The sequence below is a fragment of the Hyla sarda genome, chromosome 12 (genome assembly GCF_029499605.1).
Source record: "Hyla sarda isolate aHylSar1 chromosome 12, aHylSar1.hap1, whole genome shotgun sequence".
In the NCBI taxonomy this organism is placed as follows: domain Eukaryota; kingdom Metazoa; phylum Chordata; class Amphibia; order Anura; family Hylidae; genus Hyla; species Hyla sarda.
Genome location: NC_079200.1, coordinates 77,207,228 through 77,230,048, shown reverse-complemented (window position 1 = coordinate 77,230,048; position 22,821 = coordinate 77,207,228). Strand labels below are relative to the sequence as shown.

The window sequence follows — 22,821 nt, the reverse complement described above, 5'->3', positions numbered from 1 at the left end:
AGCCAGTAAGTGTCATATGACCAACTCAGCTTTGCTACATTGGTATATACATTAATCAGCCATAACATTAAAACCTAGTATAGTGCTGCCCCCTTATGTTCTAACACATCAAGGCCTGGAATCCATAGACCTACTGTATGTGTGTCCTGTTGTTCCTGCATCAAGACGTCAGCAGCCGGTGCTGCTCTATGAACCAGACTTGTTTCTCCAGTACATCTCACAGAAGCTCAGTCGGTTTAAAATCTAGGAAATTCGGAGGCCACCTTGCAGTGATCTTCAATCTGCGGACCTCCAGATGTTGCAAAACTACAACTCCCAACATGCCCGGACAGCCAACGGCTGTCCGGGCATGCTGCGAGTTGTAGTTTTGCAACATCTGGAGGTCTGCAGGTTGAAGACTACTATTGGGTTCAAAATCTTAATTTTTTTAGATTTTGCACCTATAAATTGGGTGCGTTTTATATGCCGGTGCGTCCTATAGGACGAAAAATACGGTACTTTCCAGTTGCACTGTACAATGAGCCATCCCATAAGACCAGCCATTGTGGAGATCCTCAATCCCAGTTATCTAGACCTAACAATTTGTCCCTCATCACAGTTGCTCAGATCCTTACACTTGTCCATTTTTCTACCTCCAACTTCAGTAACTGACTGGTGGTCACTTGCTTCTTGATATATTCCACCTCAGACACCATTGTCACCTTATAATCTGTTTGTGACATTACCTGTCAGTGGTTTTATTGTTATGGCTGGTCAGCATATGTTTATAGTGTATTTAGTATGTATTCCCACAGTACAGATATAGACATATGTAGTGTATTTAAATATTCCAGGTTGTCCTTCCCTTGCAGAGAACAAACTTCAATGTTATCCTTTTTTTATCTATAGGAAGTGAAAGCACATGGGCCTCACATGCACCGACCTCTAGAAGTCCATACACACAGCAGAACTTCTGTGACTTTCATACTAAAACAATAATCATGTTAAGGGCCGGCAGCTACATTGTAGCTAAAGATCATTTCTTAAATAGTCATGTGGAACAATGGCATCCTTTTGTGGAGAAATAAACCAAGGAGGGTCTTGTGTTTTAGGTTCTCTTTGATCAGTAAATACACATGAGATTACATTTCCCATCCCCCTCTTAAGCAAGAATTTGTCTCACTCTTTGCTATCTTTCCAGCACACATCCAGACGCTCTTCTGCTGCCTACAAGACAAACACTATTTCTTGGTTTGTTCTGCAAACAGAAGAAATCATATGATGAGGGTCAGACAAACTCAAGTGTAAAGCTGGTGTGAATATTCAGGATAAGTAAAGTATTTCTGGAGTGCCACAGACGACACGTTCATCAGTAATGCACATAAACAATGCAACATACAATTCTCATGCTTGTTGTGTATGAATAGTGATGCTTTTAAGTAATGATATCAAATGCAACAGCAACATGGTGCTGTAGGAGGAAAAGTATCTGTATATGAATTTACATCATTTTAATTCATAAGGTTATGGTATTACAATAAATTGTGTGTAACTTTGGACTCCTGACTATTTACTGTGCAGTTAAGCCTGTTCTCACCATTGCACGTTGGGGAGAGGCTGTCTGTAGAGATCCTCGCATATCTCCAGTGCGGAGAACCTTCTTTATGTGACTGATATCAGCCGCTCCTATAAAGTTCTGATGCTGATATAACCTCCAGAGATATCAATATCATATGTGACTGATATCATCCACTCCCCTTATAACACTCTAGCACAAGCCTATCTAACTCAACCCTGTTAGGCCGCGTTCTCATTATGGAAGAATTCTACTGTGCAGAATTCCGCATTTTTTTATTATTTGCTAAATAGGTACGGAATTCCTCATGATTCCGCAGTTCAGTAAAAGAAAGACTTTATTTAATAGTACTGTCAAAGTTTGTGCGGATTCTGTGCAGAATCTGTATACATTCCGTGCAATATATAACCTATAATTCTATATAACCACAGATTGTGCTCCATTAAAGGACAACTGCTGCGGTATGACACTTATCCCCTATCCACAGGATAGGGGATAAGTGTTTGATTGCGGGGGGGGGGGTCCGACAGCTGGGACCCCCCGCGATCTCCCGAACGGGGCGCCGCCATTAGCGCTCATGGTGAGCGCTAAGGCGCGTAGCGTCAACCTAGAGGTCGACGATGATGCCCCGTCTCCTCCCCGTCCCCATACAGTTCTATAGGGGAGACGGGGAGGCACTAACGCTGCCTCCCCGCCTCTCCCATAGAGATGTATGGAGGAGGAGTGCCGGCTGCAACGTCATGCTGCGGCTGGCACGCCCCCTGCACGGGACAGCCGCGGCCCCGTACAGGAGATCACAGGGGGTCCCAGCGGTCGGACCCCCCTCGATCAAACACTTATCCAATATCCTGTTGATTGGGGATAAGTGTTAATCACGCTGCAGGTGTCCTTTAAGCTGTATCACCCCAGTCCCTCCTGCATAATTCTATATAACTTCAGAGTTAGCTCTATATTTCTATATAACTCCAGACTCGGCTCTATAATTCTCTATAACCCCAGACTCGGCTCTATAATTCTATATAACTCCAGACTGTGCTCCATTAAGCTGTATCACCCCAGTCCCTCCTTCATAATACTATATAACTTCAGAGTTCGCTCTATAATTCTATATAACTCCAGACTGTGCTCTATAATTCTATATAACTCCAGACTGTGCTCCATTAAGCTGTATCACCCCAGTCCCTCCTTCATAATACTATATAACTTCAGAGTTCGCTCTATAATTCTATATAACTCCAGACTGTGCTCTATAATTCTATATAACTCCAGACTGTGCTCCATTAAGCTGTATCACCCCAGTCCCTCCTTCATAATACTATATAACTTCAGAGTTCGCTCTATAATTCTATATAACTCCAGACTGTGCTCTATAATTCTATATAACTCCAGACTGCGCTCTATAATTGTATATAACTCCAGACTGTGCTCTATAATTCTATATAACTCCAGACTGTGCTCTATAATTCTATATAACTCCAGACTGCGCTCTATAATTGTATATAACTCCAGACTGTGCTCTATAATTCTATATAACTCCAGACTGTGCTCTATAATTCTATATAACTCCAGACTGTGCTCTAGAATTCTATATAACCCCAGACTGTGCTCCATTAAGCTGTATAGCTTCTGTCCCTCCTTTATAATTCTACAGCAGCATTCTGCTGATAATAGCTTCTGAATGTTCCTCTTCTCTTTGCAGTTACAGCAGCTTTATCTTCTCTAGAGCGGTTCTTCCTACTACCTCTTCTTTTGGCTAGTTCTGTACTTGGAGCCTGCAATTTATAGAACAATAGAAGTGGATTTCAAAACCCAACCTATATGTACTTGTGAAATTTCCACTGGAGTAAATGCGCAGTGTGATATCATTTCTGTACAGAATTTTCCTGGTACATGTGGATGGAGTTTTGAAAACCATTTGTATTGTTCTATAAATTGCTGGTTGCATGTCTGGAGCTGACCTCAATGTGAAGTAGGAAGAAGAGATCTAGAGAAGAGAAAGCTGCTGTAACTCTGCAGAGAGGAGGAAGATTTAGTAGCTATTATCAGTAGAGAGCTACCATACTATATACATATGTATGTAATACATAAAGACATTTTCCTGACGTGCACTAGCTGGCCACAGGATTCACAATCCTGCTTTTGTCCTCCATTAAGGAACAAGACTCTGCACCTGAAATATGAATGGCGGACTCCTGCTGCTCGTCTTTGTCTCTCAGCACATCTGTTCTGTAATGTCTGCTTGTCTTGACTCATACAGAACAGGTTCTTTGGGATTCTGCCTCCATCCACATTACACTGTTATCTCCCTATGCTAATACCTGTACCCAGCTCACTACATACTGGAAAGATCCACCGTGTAGACACAGATGTAAATAGGAGACAACTTTATTAGGTTATCAAATATTGAGGTATATTTATTAGGTTATGTAAATATACATAATCTATTCTGTACTCTCTTATCTATTATTTATTCTTAGCAAAGATCACTTAGAAACTTTTTCATTTAAAAAAGAAATCTTTATTGACATGGCATGAAACTGTAAAGAAAACCCTTTTTTTATTTCATATGCATTCTTCTCTAAGAAATTACATTTCCATTGTGAGTTTTTTAAAGGGTTGTCAAGGATCTTTAGAGATTTACCAATGACCTGGAACCAACGTAAAAAAACAAGACATTAGTTTGACAGAAAAAAATACTTTTAAAATATGGCTACTTGAAAAACGCAGTAAATTAACTTGTAAAGATAGTGCTGCTGTAATGATATTAACCTGCAGAATAAAGTTATGTCATTTATATGATTTCTGTAACACTATATAAAAGCAAAATAAAAATAAAAACAGATCATCTCACCTCCCACATATGAATGAAAAATGTATATGTACCCCAAAATGCAACACTGAAAACTATAGTTTAGACCGCAAAATCAACTCCTCACAAGCTCGGCCTATGGAAATTAAAGGAAACCGGTCATCCTGTTCACCCACACTGAACCCAATACATTGGCTTATAGTGTGGGTGAACAGGAGACCGATGCGGGGTCAGTGAATTTAATACGTACCTTCAGTCCAGCACGGTGGCCTTCCGAAGGTCTGCTTCTATCTTTGGTGAATTGCGCACTGGAGGCCCGCCGGGTGAATTTGAATATTAATGGTCGCTGGTCACATGTGCGTTTTATACCTACTGAGCGTTCATGTGACCAGTGATAATGAATTATTAAATTCACCCTCCAGTGCGCAATTCACTGAAGATAAAAGCGGAACTTCGGAGGGATACCGCACCGGACTGAAGTTACGTATTTAACTCACTGACCCCACATCGGTCTCCTGTTCACCCACACCATAACCCAGTGTATTGGGTTTAGTGTGAGTGAACAGGATGACCATTTTACGAAGGATTGCAGTAACACATGTTTTGCTATACACATGTTTATTTCCTTTGTGTGTATTGGAACTAAACCAAAAAGGGAGGGGAAAAAAAAAAGCAAATTAGACATAATATCACAGCAAACTCCAAAAATGGGCTGGACAAAATTATTGGCACCCTTAACTTAATATTTGGGTGCACACCCTTTGGAAAAAATAACTTAAATCAGTCACCTCCTATAACCATCAATAAGATTCTTACACCTCTCAGCCGGAATGTTGGACCACTCTTCCTTTGCAAACTGCTCCAGGTCTCTCTTATTGGAAGGGCGCCTTTTCCCAACAGCAATTTTATGATCTCTCCACAGGTGTTCAATGGGATTTAGATCTGGACTCATTGCTGGCCACTTCAGAACTCTCCAACGCTTTATTGCCATCCATTTCTGGGTTCTTTTTGGCGTATATTTGGGGTCATTGTCTTGCTGGCAGACCCAAGATATCGGACACAAACACAGGTTTTTGACACTGGGCTGTACAGTGCAACACAAATTCCGTTGGTAATCCTCAGATTTCATGATGCCTTGCACACATTCAATCGCCAAGCAAGAAAAAGCAAGAGCACATAGGGGCACACACCAGCAATTATACAATACGTAATTTTATTGAATCACATTAAAAAGTCAAAGAAGGTGTGTGACAAATTTAAAAACAATTAAAATGTGGGAGCCAGTAAATATATGGCCTCCCTACACCACTGAGGAGGAAACTGGAGAGTCCCCTCAAGGGACACCCGCAATCCCTATGTGCAAATAACACAAATACAAATACTTAGTACCCCAATACAGGTAAGCAAATAATGTTAAATAAATTGCACTAGTCCTGGCAGCAGTATTGGACACACAGAGTAATAAATAATTCCAAATCATATAATAGTATCTGTGCAAAGGAGCTATTAAAAGCAACAACCGTTAAGAAATATAAGGTCACAATACCCGTAGTCAAAAGCTGGTAATAACACTAGTCTTTCTGATCACAAGGGAGAAAAAAGCATTAAAGATACATCACATAATAGGTACAGGAGCGGGTGTCCCCCCAGAAACGGTCCCCACGTGTTCCGTCACCAAGGGTTGCTTCCTCAGGGGCACTGCCAGGACTAGTGCAATTTATTTAACATTATTTGCTTATCTGGGGTCCTAAGTAATTGGGGAGTATTTGTGTTATTTGCACATAGGGATTGCGGGTATCCCTTGAGGGGACTCTCCAGTTTACTGGGGGTCCTTCTCTGTGGTGTAGGGAGGCCGTATTTACTGGCTCCCACATTTTAATTGTTTTTAATTTTGTCGCATACACCTTCTTTATCTTTTCATGTGATTCAATAAAATTAAGTATTGTATAATTGCTGGTGTGCTGCCCTATGTGCTCTTGCTTTTTCTTGCTTGGCGATTGTTCTATCTAAGATTTACTGTTGGCACCCAGGTTGTGATTTATTGAGGTTGAGCCCACATCTCTTTTTAAACAGTTGCACACATTCAAGGCACCCAGTGCCAGAGTCAGCAAAATAACCGAAAAACATAATTGAACCTCCACCATATTTCACTGTAGGTACTGTGTTCTTTTCTTTGTAGGCCTCATTCCGTTTTCGGTAAACAGTAGAATGTTGTGCTTTGCCAAAAAGCTCTATCTTGGTCTCATCTGTCCGCAAGACATTTCACAAAAGGATTTTGGCTTACTCAAGTTCATTTTGGCAAAATGTTGTCTTGCTTTTTTGTGTCTGGGTGTCAGCAGTGGGGTCCTCCTGGGTCTCCTGCCATAGCGTTTCATTTCATTTAGATGTCGACGGATAGTTTGTGCTGACACTGATACTCCCTGAGCCTGCAGGACAGCTTGAATATCTTTGGAACTTGTTTGGGGCTGCTTATCCACCATCCGGGCTATCCTGCGTTGACACCTTTCATAAATTTTTCTCTTCCGTCTACGCCCAGGGAGATTAGCTACAGTGCCATGGGTTGATTACTTCTTGATAATGTTGTGCACTGTGGACAAAAGCAAATCTAGATCTCTGGAGATGGACTTGTAACCTTGAGATTGTTGATATTTTTTCACAATTTTGGTTCTCAAGCCCTCAGACAGTTCTCTTCTCCTCTTTCTTTTGTCCATGCTTAGTGTGGCACACACAGACACACAATGCAAAGACTATGTAAACTTCTCTCATTTTCATCTGCTTTCAGGTGTGATTTTTATATTGTCCACACCTGTTACTTGCCCCAGGTGAGTTTAAAGGAGCATCACATGCTTGAAACAATTGTTTTTCAATCATTATAACGAGATATCATTGAATCATTAAATAAATACAGCAATCCTGCAGTAAAAAAGTCCTTAACACAGGTATATCAATCATATAATTAAAATGTTACGACCGTTAGAAGAAACCCGCAAAGTCAAACTAGGCTGGAAAACTGAGCAAGTGATTTATCATTTTAGCATCATGTTATCCAAGTATAAGAAACGTAATTCCATAGAAAAATTCCTAATGCATTTCGTAAAAAGCCTTACATTTATAGGGTATATATCTCTAGTAGCACAAGCTGGGCACAAAATATTCGGTAAAAAAAATTTGGAAATTTGGAAATATAGAAATGTTGCTTCTCTGTACACACCTGCTGGATTAACACACCTGCTGGATTAACACTAAAAATCTGCAAGAATTGGTAAACTCCTAAATGGTTAACAAACTTCCTCATTGATGTTTTGAATACTTTGAGGAGTGCAGTTTTTAAATGGCATGGCCCATATGGGTTTCTAATATGTCTAAAAATTTCCTTGAAGATTTGTAACTGCTTTTAACCCCTTAAGTACGCAGGGAGTACATGTACGCCCTGTGCCCTTTCCCCTTATAAATTAATCCTGGATGCTCAGTTGGGCTGGGTCTCGATCAGCTGAGAGGATGGCAAGAGGGCCCTTACCTTCCTCCTTGCTGTCCGATCGGTGCTCCAATGCTCCATGAAGCAACAGCAGCCTGGAGCAATGGAGCGCCGATAACACTGATTAATGCTGTTCTATGGAGCAGCATTGAACAGTGTATGCAGTCTGAAGATTGCAAGTAATAGTCCCCTGTGGGGACTAAAAATTTGTAAATTAAAAAAGTTAATAAATGGGATTTTAACCCCTTCCCTAATAAAAGTTTGAATCAGCCCCCTTTTCCCATAAAAAAAAAAAATTTAAACTAAAATAAACATAAACATATGTGGTGTTGCTGCATGCCAAAATGTGTAAACTATAAAATTATAAAGTTAATTAAACTGCACCGTCAATGGCATATACATAAAAAGAAAAAGTCCAGAATTGCATATTTTTGGTCACTTTGTTTACCTTAACCCCTTAAGGACTGAACCCTTTTTCACCTTAAGGACTGAGCCCTTTTTCGCAATTCTGACCACCGTCACTTTAAGCGTTAATAACTCTAAAACGCTTTAACCGAATATTCTGATTCTGAGATTGTTTTTTTTCGTGACATATTATACTTTATTTTGGTAGTAAATTTTCGGCGTTACTTGCATCCTTTCTTGGGGAAAAATCTCAAAATTTCATGAAAATTTAAATTTTGCATTTTTCTAACTTTGAAGCTCTCTGCTTGTAAGGAAAATGGATATTCCAAATAAATTTTATTTTTATTCACATATACAATAAGTGCACTTTTTATGTTGGCATCATAAAATGGACATATTTTTAGTTTTTGAAAAAATTAGAGGGCTTCAAAGTAGAGCAGCAATTTTCAAAAATGTCATGAAAATTGCAAAATCTGAAGGGACAGATGTTACAGAACTACAACTCCCAGCATGCCTGGGCGGTCTAGGCATGCTGAGAGTTGTAGTTTGGCAACATCTGGAGGGCTACCGTTTGGGCACCACTGTAACAGTGGTCACCAAACTGTGACCCTCCAGATGTTGCAAAACTACAACTCCCAGCATGCCCAGACAGCCTTTGGCTGTCTGGGCATGCTGGGAGTTGCAGTCCGGCCTTCCTAGTGGTTGCCACAGTAAAGATCACTTTCACTTTCATTTCTCCCCCCCATCGAGTCCCTACCTGAGCCGTGATATCCGCTGGATGTCTGCGATGATCGCCGGGCCCCACGCATCTTCTCCTCAGGTACAGGCTTCCATCTTCTCCCCCCCGTTCTGCCTGACATCCAGGGGTGGGCAGAACGGGGGGGGGTTCCATGGCTACCCCCTGTCCTGCACGGCCATTGGTCAGAACTCAGTTCTGACTAATGGCAGGGGATAGGAGGAGATTGCAGCACTGCGACCTCACTCCTATCCCTTAGGATGATCGGGGCTGTCACTGACATCTCCGATCATCCCTACTTTCCGGGAAATCGGGTCACCAGAGACCCGATCAGCCCGGAATTGGAGATAATCGCATGTCTGAACTGACATGCGATTTTCTCCGATCGCCGACATGGGGGGTCTCAGGACCCCCCTCGGCGATGTGCCGGGATTCCTGCTGAATGATTTCAGCAGGCATCCCGATCCGGTCCCCAACCGGCTAGCAGCGGGGACCAGAATTCCCACGGGCGTATCCATACGCCCTCAGTCCTTAAGGACTTTAACCCCTTAAGGACCCGGGGTTTTTCCGTTTTGCATTTACATTTTTTTCCTCCTTACCTTTAAAAAAATCATAACTCTTTCAATCTTTCACCTAAAAATCCATATGATGGCTTATTTTTTGCACCACCAATTCTACTTTTTAATGACATCAGTCATTTTACCCAAAAATATATGGCGAAACGGAAAGAAAAATCAATGTGAGACAAAATTGGGAAAAAAAACGCCATTTTGTAACTTTTGGGGGCTTCCGTTTCTGCACAGTAAATTTTTCGGTAAAAATGACACCTTCTTTTTATTCTGTAGGTCCATACGGTTAAAATGATACCCTACTTATTTAGGTTTGATTTTGTCTTCTGAAAAAAATCAAAACTACATGCAGGAAAATTTATACGTTTAAAATTGTCATCTTCTGACCCCTATAACTTTTTTATTTTTCCGCGTATGGGGCGGTATGAGGGCTCATTTTTTGCGCCGTGATCTGAAGTATTTAGCGGTACCATTTTTGCATTGATAGGACTTATTGATGGCACTATTTGGACTTTGGAATTTTTTTGCGCGCACGCCATTGACCGTGCGGTTTTATTTATGATATATTTTTATAATTCGGACATTTCCGCACGCGGCGATACCACATATCTTTATTTTTATTTACACTTTTTTTTTTTATGGGAAAAGGGGGGTGATTCAAACTTTTAATAGGGGAGGGGTTAAATGATCTTTATTCACTTTTTTTCACTTTTTTTTTGTAGTGTTATAGCTCCCATAGGGACCTATAACACTGCACACACTGATCTTTTACATTGATCACTGGTTTCTCATAAGAAACATAAGGCACTGAGCAGTCATTCGGCGATCGGACAGCGAGGAGGCAGGTAGGGACCCTCCAGCTGTCCTGTAAGCTGTTTGGGATGCCGCGATTTCACCGCAGCTATCCCAAACAGCTCCCTGAGCTAACCAGCATGGTTTCACTTTCATTTTAGACGCAGCGTTTAGATCGGGAGTGGACTCAGGGCGTCCACAGGTACGCCCTGGGTCCTTAACAGGTTAAAATGGGGGCGTATGGATACGCCCACCGTCCTTAACAGGTTAAAAATGTATAGAAATAAAAAAGGCCCATCAAAACAAAAATGGTACCGATGGAAAACTAAAGATCACGGTTTATTATTGGTGCTTGTCAACACCAGTGGGTATGTTTTGGGTCTATAAATTGGGCAATGTTGTAATCATATGGACCTACAGGATAAAGATAATGGGGGAGACTTATCAATCAGCCTGAAACCATTGTTTAGTTTTTCCCACAGTAACCAATCACTGCTCAGCTTTTATATCTTAACGAGCTCTTGTAAAGTGAAAGTTGAGCTGTGATTGGTTGCTGGGGGAAAAACAGACAATTAGGGTTTCAGGATGATTGATAAATCAGGGCCAATGTGTAATTTTTACTTAAAAGTGCACTGTGTAGAAACGGAAGCCCCCAAAAGTTACAATATGGCATTTTTTTTTCAATTCCACCCACAAATAATTGTTTTTGGATTTGCTGTAGATTTTGTGGTGAAATGATTGGTGTCATTACAAAGTACAATTGGTGGCACATTTGACACATTTTTTGATACACACACATGCACGCTGCCAGTAGAGCAGAGGATACAATAGGGTTGACAACAATTTTGGTTAAAATAGTATGCAACCATTATTAGCCTTATTAGCCATGTTAAGAAGTGGTGTTTTTATTTTGTTACTCTATTTTTTTCAGAATCTGGAACGTGTCCTTACATTTGCTCGGCCCATTTGAAATGATTGTGCAGAAATCTACCTGACCGCTTCTTTTCTCCAGTTTCTGCTCCTTTTTTGTAACAGAGAAGAATAAGAGAAAAGGTAAAAGACAATAGCTGCTGGACAAAATACTACTGACTTTCCATGTGAAAAGCTGCTGTAATGTGTGGCCATTGTGCTGGGGTGAGACACAGTAGGTGTGATACAATAACACCCGGCTTAAAGATCTCCACGGTGGAGTCTCCTAGGCCCAACTTTCTGAATAACATTTTTCTTTATTTTACAAGTTCAGCAAACATGTAATCACTTCTTGATCACACTGATATCTGCTGACATCCCATCTTCTGTAACCATGGAAATATCAGATGCTTCTAATTACTGCAAGAGCTTCTTATGTTCCATACATGAATATGTATATCTCGGCGTTAGAAACAAAGAACCAACTTCCAGTAAGGGATTATTTGCAAATACGGTAGTTCCTTTAATATTCTGGTAAACAGTGTTTAAAATGTATACTCCTTTATATCTTATTCCTCCAAAAATTTGCTAATTTCCTGAAACAAAAAAATATGGAACTACAGTAATACTACCTACCTCCTATGTATACATATTTGACTAAAATAATGCTGACTTCTATGTACAAAAATATAGAAAAGTTTGCATACTCCTGGATAATTGGTAATAAATGTACAGAATTGTCTCCTAAATTCATCCTTTTATCTCAAGTGATTTTTTTCAAAAGTGACTTGATAGACATTTTGCACTAGTCAAAAATTTATGTGCAAATATAAAAAAAATTCAACTGTAGGTTATAACAGAATGGCACATTCATAAACAAAAACAGGCAACAAATAAAAAATGAAATGACCCCTGTTCAAAAGTCTACATACTCTTAGTTCTTAATACTATGCCTTTCCCCCTACAGCATTTAGTCTTCTGCGATACTTTTCTATGAGGTGCCAAATTCTTGCAGGTGGTAAAGCGGACCACTCACCTTGTTAAAGTGCCTACAGGTCATGCAAAGTCTCTGACTGTCTTTCATGAAGCACACATTTGAGATCTCCCCAGAATGGTTTGGTATTATTAAAGGGCTTATCCACCATAAGGTTTAGTAGGTACCTGGCAGGCAGTAATGGACATGCTTAGGAAGGATTCTTGGGTATAAATGGCTATGTTGTGAGATTACCATAACACTATGGCTAGCTTTTTGTGAACTAGCATTTCCTGTTTGACTTTTCTTTTTTTTTACTACAAATCCCCCAATTCCATTTTCCATTTCCATCTTTTTATATCCTTTCCCAACTTTATAAAGGCCCATTACCTTGTTATGCAGATCATTTGACAGTTCTTTTCTGTTCCCCATGGCTCAGTATCTCACCTGTTCAGTGCATCCACGTGAGAGCTAACAAACTCATTGGGGGAGAACTTAACCTGTGTAGAGGAAGAGCGGTGCAGTTGCCCATAGCAACCAATCAGATTACTTGCTATGGGCAAATGCACCTGCACTTTTTCTCTGCAGAGGTTTTGATAAATGTTCCCAGTGACTATTTATACACAGACACTATTTGCAAAAAAAACAAAACACTGGTGCATGAAATTAACCTTGAATTGCCATATTAATCCATGTATGTCACCTTGTGTGTCTGTAAGAAGGCTAAACATTCAAAGGCATCATCATTTTTTGGCATCATCATGATTTAAAAAAGGAGCAAAACAAATGTGTGATAGTAAATCGTCATATTATCACTGCCCTAAAATAAATGACAGTTTTTTAAATCTGATCAGTCATATTTAGTAAATCTGTGCCTACGGATTGAGCATAACTGTATCTACTAGAATAGTACCCCCATATATATACAAGAATATTAGTAATATTGCCAATATGTACAGGAAAATACCTACCATAATACTGTTCTCTATGCACAATGATAAAAGTACTATTACTGTACCCTTGTACAAGAATTTTAACTACTTTAAAACTGCCCCCATATACAAGAAAAAAAAATACTATAATCCTGCCTCCTATGTACAAGAATGTAACTACTACCGTGTTTCTCTGAAAATAAGACCGGGTCTTATATTAATTTTAGTCACAAAAAACACACTAGGGCTTATTTTCAGGGTAGGGCTTATTTATTTACCATATGTACCTTGAACAAACTGGGGGGCTGTAGCAGTGGGGAGGATGGGGGCTGTAGCAGTGGGGAGGATGCCGCACCCCCCCATCTTCCACACTACTACAGCCCCCATCCTCCCAGAGTCCCCCATCCTCCACACTCCTGCAGCCCCCCATCCTCCACACTCCTGCAGCCCCCCATCCTCCACACTCCTGCAGCCCCCCCATCCTCCACACTGCTACAGCCCCCCATCCTCCACACTGCTACAGCCCCCGATCCTCCACACTCCTACAGCCCCCCATCCTCCACACTGCTAAAGCCCCCCCTCCTCCCCTTCCCCTGTCATCCTCCACAGTCCTACAGTGCCCCCCACCCCTCTGCCAATTATAAACTACGGTACACATTTCATCCCCAGCGGAGACCAGCACTTCCCCACCTTCATATGGTAGCGTCCGCAACTTGTACTGTACGGAAGCTGCAGCTCTCGGCGGCGGCAGGATCTCCTTCTGTTGCTTAGCAGCCGGGGGCAGGAACACGTCCGTGATGTCGGCCGTGCATACGTGCGGACGTTTTAAAGCGACAGCGTCCCTGCCCCGGCTCAATTATGGTAACTTGCCGTGGGACCAGCCAAAGGAGAGGGGTTGGCGGGGAGGGGGGGGGTGTGGTTTGGGGAGTCTGCGGGCATTGCTGGCGGCCTCGGTCCGGATCTGGACCGCGGTCCGCCAGTTGATTACCCATGGCCTACGTCTTATTTTCGGGGTAGGGCTTATATTGCAGCCCACCCTGATAATCCTGCTAGGGCTTACTTTCAGGGTAGGGTTTACTTTCGGGGAAACACGGGGAACACATTATACTTTCCCCATGTACAAGAATATAACTGCTATAATACTGTCCCCATTTACAAGAATATTACTACTATAATACTGCTGGTTCCATTTCCAGTTTCTGCACAAGTGTAAACATGTGGATCTATATATAAATCTGTGTTCAGATATGCGCAGATACTTGTGCATATATTCATTCAGTAGCATTAAGTTGTTAAACAGGTTTCCATTCATTTAAGTACAGAGGTGTAAATGCCTCAGTCTTTTGTCATTTTAGGAGACCCCCATTGTTTTGTTTAGTCATGTGATCTACAATATACCGTAATTGTTTCAGAATTCCCAAAAATTCTACCAAGTTGGTTACACACATACAGTATTTACTTGACATAGTTATGTTAGAGTATTTGGCTTTACGTCATATATATTTCCTAAAGAATTTGTCATAGGACCTACTCATCAAGGCTAAGACGTGCACTGAGATCATCAACACTTAGATGTGCAGGTTTTTTTTAGGGGCGATGAGGCTGTTTGGCTCTGGTATGAGCAACTTCCCACCATCACATTCTTATTTTACTATTTACATATAAATCCAGTCCACATAAAGGGTTTATAACAGTTAAAGTGGAAAAGATTTTTTTTATTAAATCAACTGGGGCCATAAAGTTAAATAGATTTGTAAATTATTTCTATTTAAAAATCGTAATCCTTCCAGTACTTATCAGCTGCTATATGCTCCACAGAAAGTTTTTATTTTATTTATTTTTTATTTATATATTTACTTTCTCTCTAACCACAGTGCTCTCTGCTGACACCTCTGTCCATTTTAGGAACTAGAGTACAAAGTACGAGCAAATCCCCATAGCAAACCTATCCTGCTCTGGACAGTTCCTGACATGGACAGAGGTGTCAGCAGAGAGCACTGTGGTCAGACTGAAAAGAACTATACAACATCCTCTGTAGTATACAGCAGCTGATAAGTACTGGAAGGATTAATACCGTATTTTTCGCCGTATAAGACGCACTTTTTCTTCCCCAAAACGTGGGGGGAAAAGTTGGTGCGTCTTATACGGCGAATATACGCCCGAGGCTGCTGCGGGCGAGAGCGGGAAGTCAGCTGTAAGTACAGAGGCTGCGGCGGTGCGGTACAGCGCTGACTACCCGCTCCCCACCCGCAGCAGCCTCATGACCCCCGGTGAATTTTTCACCTCTCACCGGCTATGTTTATTGCCCTACGCCTGGAACATACAGTTCCGGGTGCCGGGCAAGTGAATTACTAATAACTGTATACTAAAAACCAGGGGGCCTCCAGCTGTTCTGAAACTACAACTACCAGCATGCCCGGACCAGCAAAAGCTGTCTGGGCATGCTGGTAGTTGTAGTTTCACAACAGCTGGAGGCCCCCTGGTTTTTAATATACAGTATTAGTTTTTACCTGCTCTGGCCGGCCCCCGCCTGCAGCCGCACACAGGAGCCGGCCCGGGCAGATAAAATCATAGGTTTTCCTATGCCGGACATCCCTATGTCCCGAAAAATCTTTTCGGGACATAAGGCTGTCCGCGGGTCACTCACCATTCCCCGGCCGATGCGCGTCCTCCTCCGGTCCTCCTGCGGTCTTCCTGCGATCCTCCGCCTCTCTATGGTTGTACGCACGGGACCTCAGTGGCGTCCCGTGCGTACAACCATAGAGGTGCCGGAGGACCGGAGGAAGACGCGCGCCGACCGGGGCCTGGTGAGTGACCGGCGGTGTGTAATCTTCAGCGTTCCGGTCACCGCTCCTCCGGTCCCGGCATCTACTGCTATGGTCCATAGGCCATAGCAGTAGATGTGACACTGGGCCAGAGGAGCAGTGACCGGATCACTGTGGGGGCAGCACACAGAGATACAGCCTCCAGCCATACACTGTATATGGCTGGAAGCTGTATGTCTGTGGGGGGGAGCTGCCTACTATTGCGGGGGAACTATACTGCCAGCCATTGTGGGGGAACTATACTGCCAGCCATTGTGGGGGAACTATACTGCCAACCATTGTGGGGGAACTATACTGCCAACCATTGTGGGGGAACTATACTGCCAACCATTGTGGGGGAACTATACTGCCAACCATTGTGGGGGAACTATACTGCCAACCATTGTGGGGGAACTATACTGCCAACCATTGTGGGGGAACTATACTGCCAACCATTGTGGGGGAACTATACTGCCAACCATTGTGGGGGAACTATACTGCCAACCATTGCGGGGGAACTATACTGCCAACCATTGCGGGGGAACTATACTGCCAACCATTGTGGGGGAACTATACTGCCAACCATTGTGGAGGGTGGGGAGCTGCCTACCATTTTGGAGGGGGGGGGGGGAGCTGCCTACCATTGTGGGGGAACTATACTGCCAACTATTGTGGGGGGGAGCTGCCAGTGCCTACCATTGTGGGGGAACTATACTGCCAACTATTGTGGGGAAACTATACTGCCAACCATTGTGGGGGAACTATACAGCCAACTATTGTGGGGGAACTATACTGCCAACCATTGTGGGGGGGAGGGGGGAGGAGCTGCCTACCATTGTGGGGGAACTATACTGCCAACTATTGTGGGGGAACTATACTGCCAATCATTGTGGGGGGGAGGGGGAAGGAGCTGCCTACTGTTGTGGGGGAACTATACTGCCAACTATTGTGGGGGGAGGGGGGAGGAGCTGCCTACCATTGTGGGGGAACTATACTGCCAACTATTGTGGGGGAACTATACTGCCAACTATTGTGGGGGAACTATACTGATATAAAATATTTTACTACAGTATTTGGTTCAGAATCTTTTTTTTCTAGATTTTCCTCCTTTAAAATTGGGTGCGTCTTATATGCCGGAGCGTCTTATATGGCGAAAAATACGGTAATTTTAAATAGAAGTCAGTTACAAATCTGTTTAACTTTATGGCATCAGTTGATTTAAAAAAATGTTTTCCAGTGAAATACCCCTTTAATCTTAACCCTTGGCTGTGGCTTTATTTATGCTAGCCATACACATAAGCTCATGTCTCCTCCTACAGTCCTTCTTATTCTCCAGACTCCTCTGCCCCCTTCCAGACTCCCCTCTTCCCCTCTTGAGACTCCTCTGGTTACGGCTTATCTTCTTGTGAACAAAAGGATCAGGCAGTTAAAATCCAATATGCCTGATCCTTGGTAAATCTCTATACACAGTCAGTGATATATATTACTGTATAAGCTGGGGTTGTGATCATTAGAAGTGCAGGGCTAGATCTGTAGTGTCATACACCAGAGGCACTAAAGCCTGTGTTATATAGAGGTTGAGATTTTGTACAGTGCAAGTAGAGACTGCTATATACTAGACTGGGTTACTTTTTCTTGCTGAATCCTGAATGACAATTGTTGTAACTTATGCAAATCTACAGCAGTAGAAAAACAATAGTATCTCCACCAGATAATGCGGCGGAGCCATCACTAAGAGAACATTCTTGCACTTTGTACTTGTTGCGTTACTACTTGTATAACACAGTTTACACAGCATCTTGGGCAGATTACTATGACAAAGATCTGCTTTACTGCTTCTCCTGCCAGACTAGTCCCCACAAGAGCTCAAAATATGTATTACTAACAAAATTTACCTACTTTTTTTTTATTATCATTAGTATTATTATTGATATTATTATTTATGATTTATTTATTGCTTTTTAGAGTTTTTTTTAAGGGGGCATTTTATGAGTTTTATGCAAATTACATGTTTTCTTGCAATTTCCAAGTGTTTTGAAGCTTTTAAACCTCAACACTCCAAAAACATGTTAAAAAACCTGATATTTTCAGATGTAAAACAACCCAAGCAAGTACCATGCATTTATTGTACGGCTGGTACAAATATAGCTGTTATATTCACTTTCTCATTGATACAGTATTGTTCAGTGGGAATTTTTTTTTGTTTTTTAAGACCTACAATGGATGCTTTACATCTTAATATGTGTTAACATAGCCATTAGAGATGAGCGAACTTACAGTAAATTTGATTCGTCACAAACTTCTCAGCTCGGCAGTTGATGACTTATCCTGCATAAATGAGTTCAGCTTTCAGGTGCTCCGGTGGGCTGGAAAAGGTGGATACAGTCCTAGGAAAGAGTCTCCTAGGACTATATCCACCTTTTCCAGCCCACCGGAGCACCTGAAAGCTGAACTAATTTATGCAGGAAAAGACATCAACTGCCGAGCCGAGAAGTTTGTGACGAATCGAATTTACTGTAAGTTCGCTCATCTCTAATAGCCATACGGTGAATTTTTCCCTAAAAAAAAAAATATCCCCAGTAACTAAAAGTCTTTGGGTACGTTCACACGAGCGGATCCCCAGCGCGTATTATGTTGCGGATCCGCCGCTGAAGGACCGCTGTATGCTGCCTTTACAGGCGCCTGCTCGGAGCGGCAATAACCCGCTACAAGCAGACACATTGAAGCGATGTGCGAGTCGCTGTGCATGCAGAGTGTACACGCACACCTCGCGGCCGCTCCCCCTGCTGCCGCGATGTGCGAGAATACTGCGCATGCGCACGGAAACTCGACACATCGCAGTGTGTCTGCTCATGCCACTCCGAGCAGGCACCTGTAAAGGAAGCATACAGCGGTCCTTCAGCGGCGGATCCGCAGCGTAATACGTGCTGGGGATCCGCTCATGTGAATGTACCCTTTAAGTAGTCTTCTTATGTCAAGGTATTACACATTTTATTTAGCTGATCCAATGTTTTATCTGGGTGACAGCCGGCTTCAGCAGCCCAACATCCTCCAGTTATCAATCTACTTTTTTGGCTCCTAAATGGTAACTATGCCTGGATATACTATGATACCTGACAAAGCGAAGCTTCGTGAGGATGAAAAGAGTTTGTTATCTAACCCAGCTGTTCTGGTTGGCAACTCTGCTTAGTTTTATGGTAACACACCCCTGCTACTATATAGCTGAATAACTGGCAGACTTGCCATTTAGGATCCCTGACAAGCAAGGTGAAACCCCCTGGAATTTATAAAGGCAGCCATGTAACTTGTCACTTAGACCATGTTCACAAGTTGGAATTTCCACACGGAAATTCCGCTGCAGCAAAGTCCCGTTGAATCTGCAGAAAGAATGAACTGTTCTTTCTTTCTGTGGACACCACATGGACTGCATAGCTGTCTATGAGATGGCGCATTCCTGTGCGGTCCTATCACTGGCACATTATGCTGGTGCCTGCAGACTGCGGAATGTCCGCACGGAGATTTAACGTGTGGACATTCCAGCATCCGAACATAAGCCTTCGATTTTCACTAAAATTGTTCTGGTGGTTTATGATAAGATGGCAATTCAGGCACTAATTTACCTTGTTTGCACAGAGTCTTTTTCATGCAGATTCTGGTGTCCTGATAACTGTGGATTCTACTTCCTGTTGCTTTCAGTTGCGCTGTAGTTCAGTGTGAACATTCCACTTCTTCCACATTTTCCAACCGACTATAGAACCATAGTTACTAATGGATACAACGTTTATATGGTTGACAAAAAACACAAGCAAACCCTGATTTGAGGTGTATGACACATACAGAGGCCCTCATTTACTACTGCAAACCTGACATGTTTTGTCGGGATGTGCGCCCGAATCTTGCACATTGCGCCAGAAATTCTTTCTGCGTCAGAATTGAAAAAAAAAAAAAGACTAAGGCTGGGTCCACACTACGTTTTGTCCCATACGGGAGCGCATACGGCAGGGGGGAGCTAAAACCTCGCGCTCCCGTATGTGACCGTATGCGCTCCCGTATGCCATTCACTTCAATGAGCCGACCGGAGTGAAACGTTCGGTCCGGTCGGCTCATTTTTGCGCCGTATGCGCTTTTACAACCGGACCTAAAACCGTGGTTGACCACAGTTTTAGGTTTCACTCCGGTCGGCTCATTGAAGTGAATGACATACGGGAGCGCGAGGTTTTAGCTCCCTCCTGCCGTATGCGCTCCCGTATGGGACAAAACGTAGTGTGGACCCAGCCTAACTCTCCATTTTACACAAAAAAAGGGGCGTGGACATTGGGGAAAGGGGTGTGGTTACTGAAAAGGGGCGTGTTCCCGACATTTTCACAAAATCCCAACATGTTTACTAAGGTTTCCACTGAAAATGTGGTGGATTTCAGCTGAGGAAAACCCTACAGATCAGAGAATGTGTGAAAAAGCTAAATGGAAAGTGGAAAATGTAGAGAAACCTTAGTAAATACCGTGGAAAAAAAATTGTAGGGTATTAAAACCCACAAAGAAACCTACACAACAGTCTTAGTATATCAGGGTCAATGTCTCAGAACATACATTGCTGTAAAGCTGATCCTTCATACACATATATATATATATATATATATATATATATATATGTGTGTGTGTGTATGTATATATATATATATATATATATATATATATATATATGTGCATATATATATATATATATATATATATATATATATTTTTTTTTTTTTATTATATATATGTATATAAAACTTGATATGGACTTTCCTGTTTGTGACATTTCTCTGCATGTTCTATGTGAATCTATGGGGCTCATCCTTACATTTCTGTCTCATGTTTTCTGTAGAGTCTAGAGCAGCGGTCTGCCATCCGACATCTGCTGAGAGTTGTAGAATAGACAGGACTCCATTCTCCTGCTGGTAATTTGATGCAGCTATTGTGTCAGCAGAGGTGGTTGATATGGAGGAAGTTACAGCCCTGTACTCAGATCTACAGAGCTTCTCATGTACCTGGTAAGGGACAAATCATCACATAAGATGCAGGAATTGGGAAGGAAGAGGCCATTGCACAATTCTGCTTTGGAGAACTGGCAATGGCAGCAGCTATAAAGCAGTTAGCAGGTATCTTGCAACAACTGTGCATTATGCAATTCATTGCGGAGGCTGCTGCCCATGTCCTGGTTATTCCATGTGCTTGATGGAGATCATGTTATAAAAAAAACTGCATACACGAAGTGTGGCGGTAACTGATCCATAATCACCTCCTAAAGCCTGTTTAATATTATAAGTATATAGCAGTGTTTCCCAACCAGGGTGCCTCCAGCTGTTGCAAAACTATAACTCCCAGCATGCCCGGACAGCCAACGGCTGTTTAATATTAAAAGTATATAGCAGTGTTTCCCAACCAGGGTGCCTCCAGCTGTTGCAAAACTACAACTCCCAGCATGCCCGGACAGCCGTTGGCTGTCCGGGCATGCTGGGAGTTGTAGTTTTGCAACAGCTGGAGGCACCCTGGTTGGAAAACACTGCTATATAGTGTAGTTGTATACTACTGAGTCTACAAATGTATCCATTATGTCACTATGTTGCACTGCAGTAGTATATAGCTATGAACAGAGCTATAGTTATGACTGGATAAAACAGGAAGTGTGTGTTTTGATATACAAACTACATACAGTGCCACCTAGTTACCTATCTGCAGGCATTTTGATCCAGATTTGTGGGTTGAAGATCCCTTTTGCCTGGTTGGAACAAATGTCACATCATTACAGGCTATACATGAATAAAGGCTTGTGTAGGGTTATCCTTTATACCAATTGGCTCCCCCCCCCCTTTTTTTAAATCCAGGAACCTCCCTTCAAAGGGCACCCCTGGGAGGAGTAATAACCTCATGTGAGTGGTTTAGCTGCATTGTAAAGCATCTCATATAGTGAGGTACTATCATTAATAATTTAGGACACACCATCATAAGCCTAGACATTGTGAACTTACTACAGGAAATGTATTTACACGGACACACATAAGCATTGCTGGATTGTAGACTGGATACATGAGGCGATAGAAAGACAAGAGCTAACAATCTGTTATCCAACATAGAACTTATCCCTATACAACATAGTCCCCTAGGACGTCCTAAATAATGATTAGCACAATTCATATTATCATTCTTATTTCCGCTAAGCCTAAAATAAGTACCAAGGACTCTATTTGCAAACTTTGTACACTAGAAAAAATGTAGAGCTTATTCTTCAGTAGATAAATAAAACAAAATTTTATTAAACAACATAAAAAAAAATGTAAGACTTCACAGACAATATGTACCAATATATAATATGAAGCTTAGGGCCTAATATTATTACAGTATTATGCACCGTTATTTGGTCTTTTTATATCAGGTTCACACTGTGTTTTTGTAGTATATCATAGCTATCTGTGGGCACTTCGTCAAGAAGAGGATGCCGACATATAGTGTAGCTGTAACGGCTGTGGTAGGTGGATCCACTGACCTGTTTCGGAAGATGGCTTGGGTCGTACCCGGGAGCGGTGTCTAAGGTGCAGCTGGTTTTCACCAGAGCCCGCGGCATGGGGGGATGGACTTGCTGTGGCAGGCGGCACCCAGGTCGCTACCCTTGATACGACTCGTCCCCACAGGCAGTCGAGGTATAACATGGCACAGGAAGGATGAGACTCAGACTTAGTCAGGACAGGCAGGAGGTCAGGACAGGTGGCAATGCAGCAATGTCAGGTTACGAAGCAGGAGGCGGCACAGGAGCAAGGTCAGTATATGTAGCAGGGGCTCAGATACATGGCAAGACTAGACACAAAATACACTTTTTGGCCAA

At 42.3% G+C, this 22,821-nt stretch overlaps 1 long non-coding RNA gene across 4 annotated transcripts in view; it reads left to right on the top strand.

Annotated features, from left to right (window-relative positions):
* Positions 1–12,154, top strand: part of LOC130296329 (uncharacterized) — an 88,920-nt gene extending 76,766 nt beyond the window's left edge. For all 4 annotated transcript variants that reach the window (XR_008849177.1, XR_008849175.1, XR_008849174.1 and 1 more), the window contains exon 4: positions 11,273–12,154. This is a non-coding gene — a long non-coding RNA (uncharacterized LOC130296329). The remainder of the gene's footprint in view (positions 1–11,272) is intronic.
* The last annotated feature ends 10,667 nt before the right edge of the window (positions 12,155–22,821 follow it).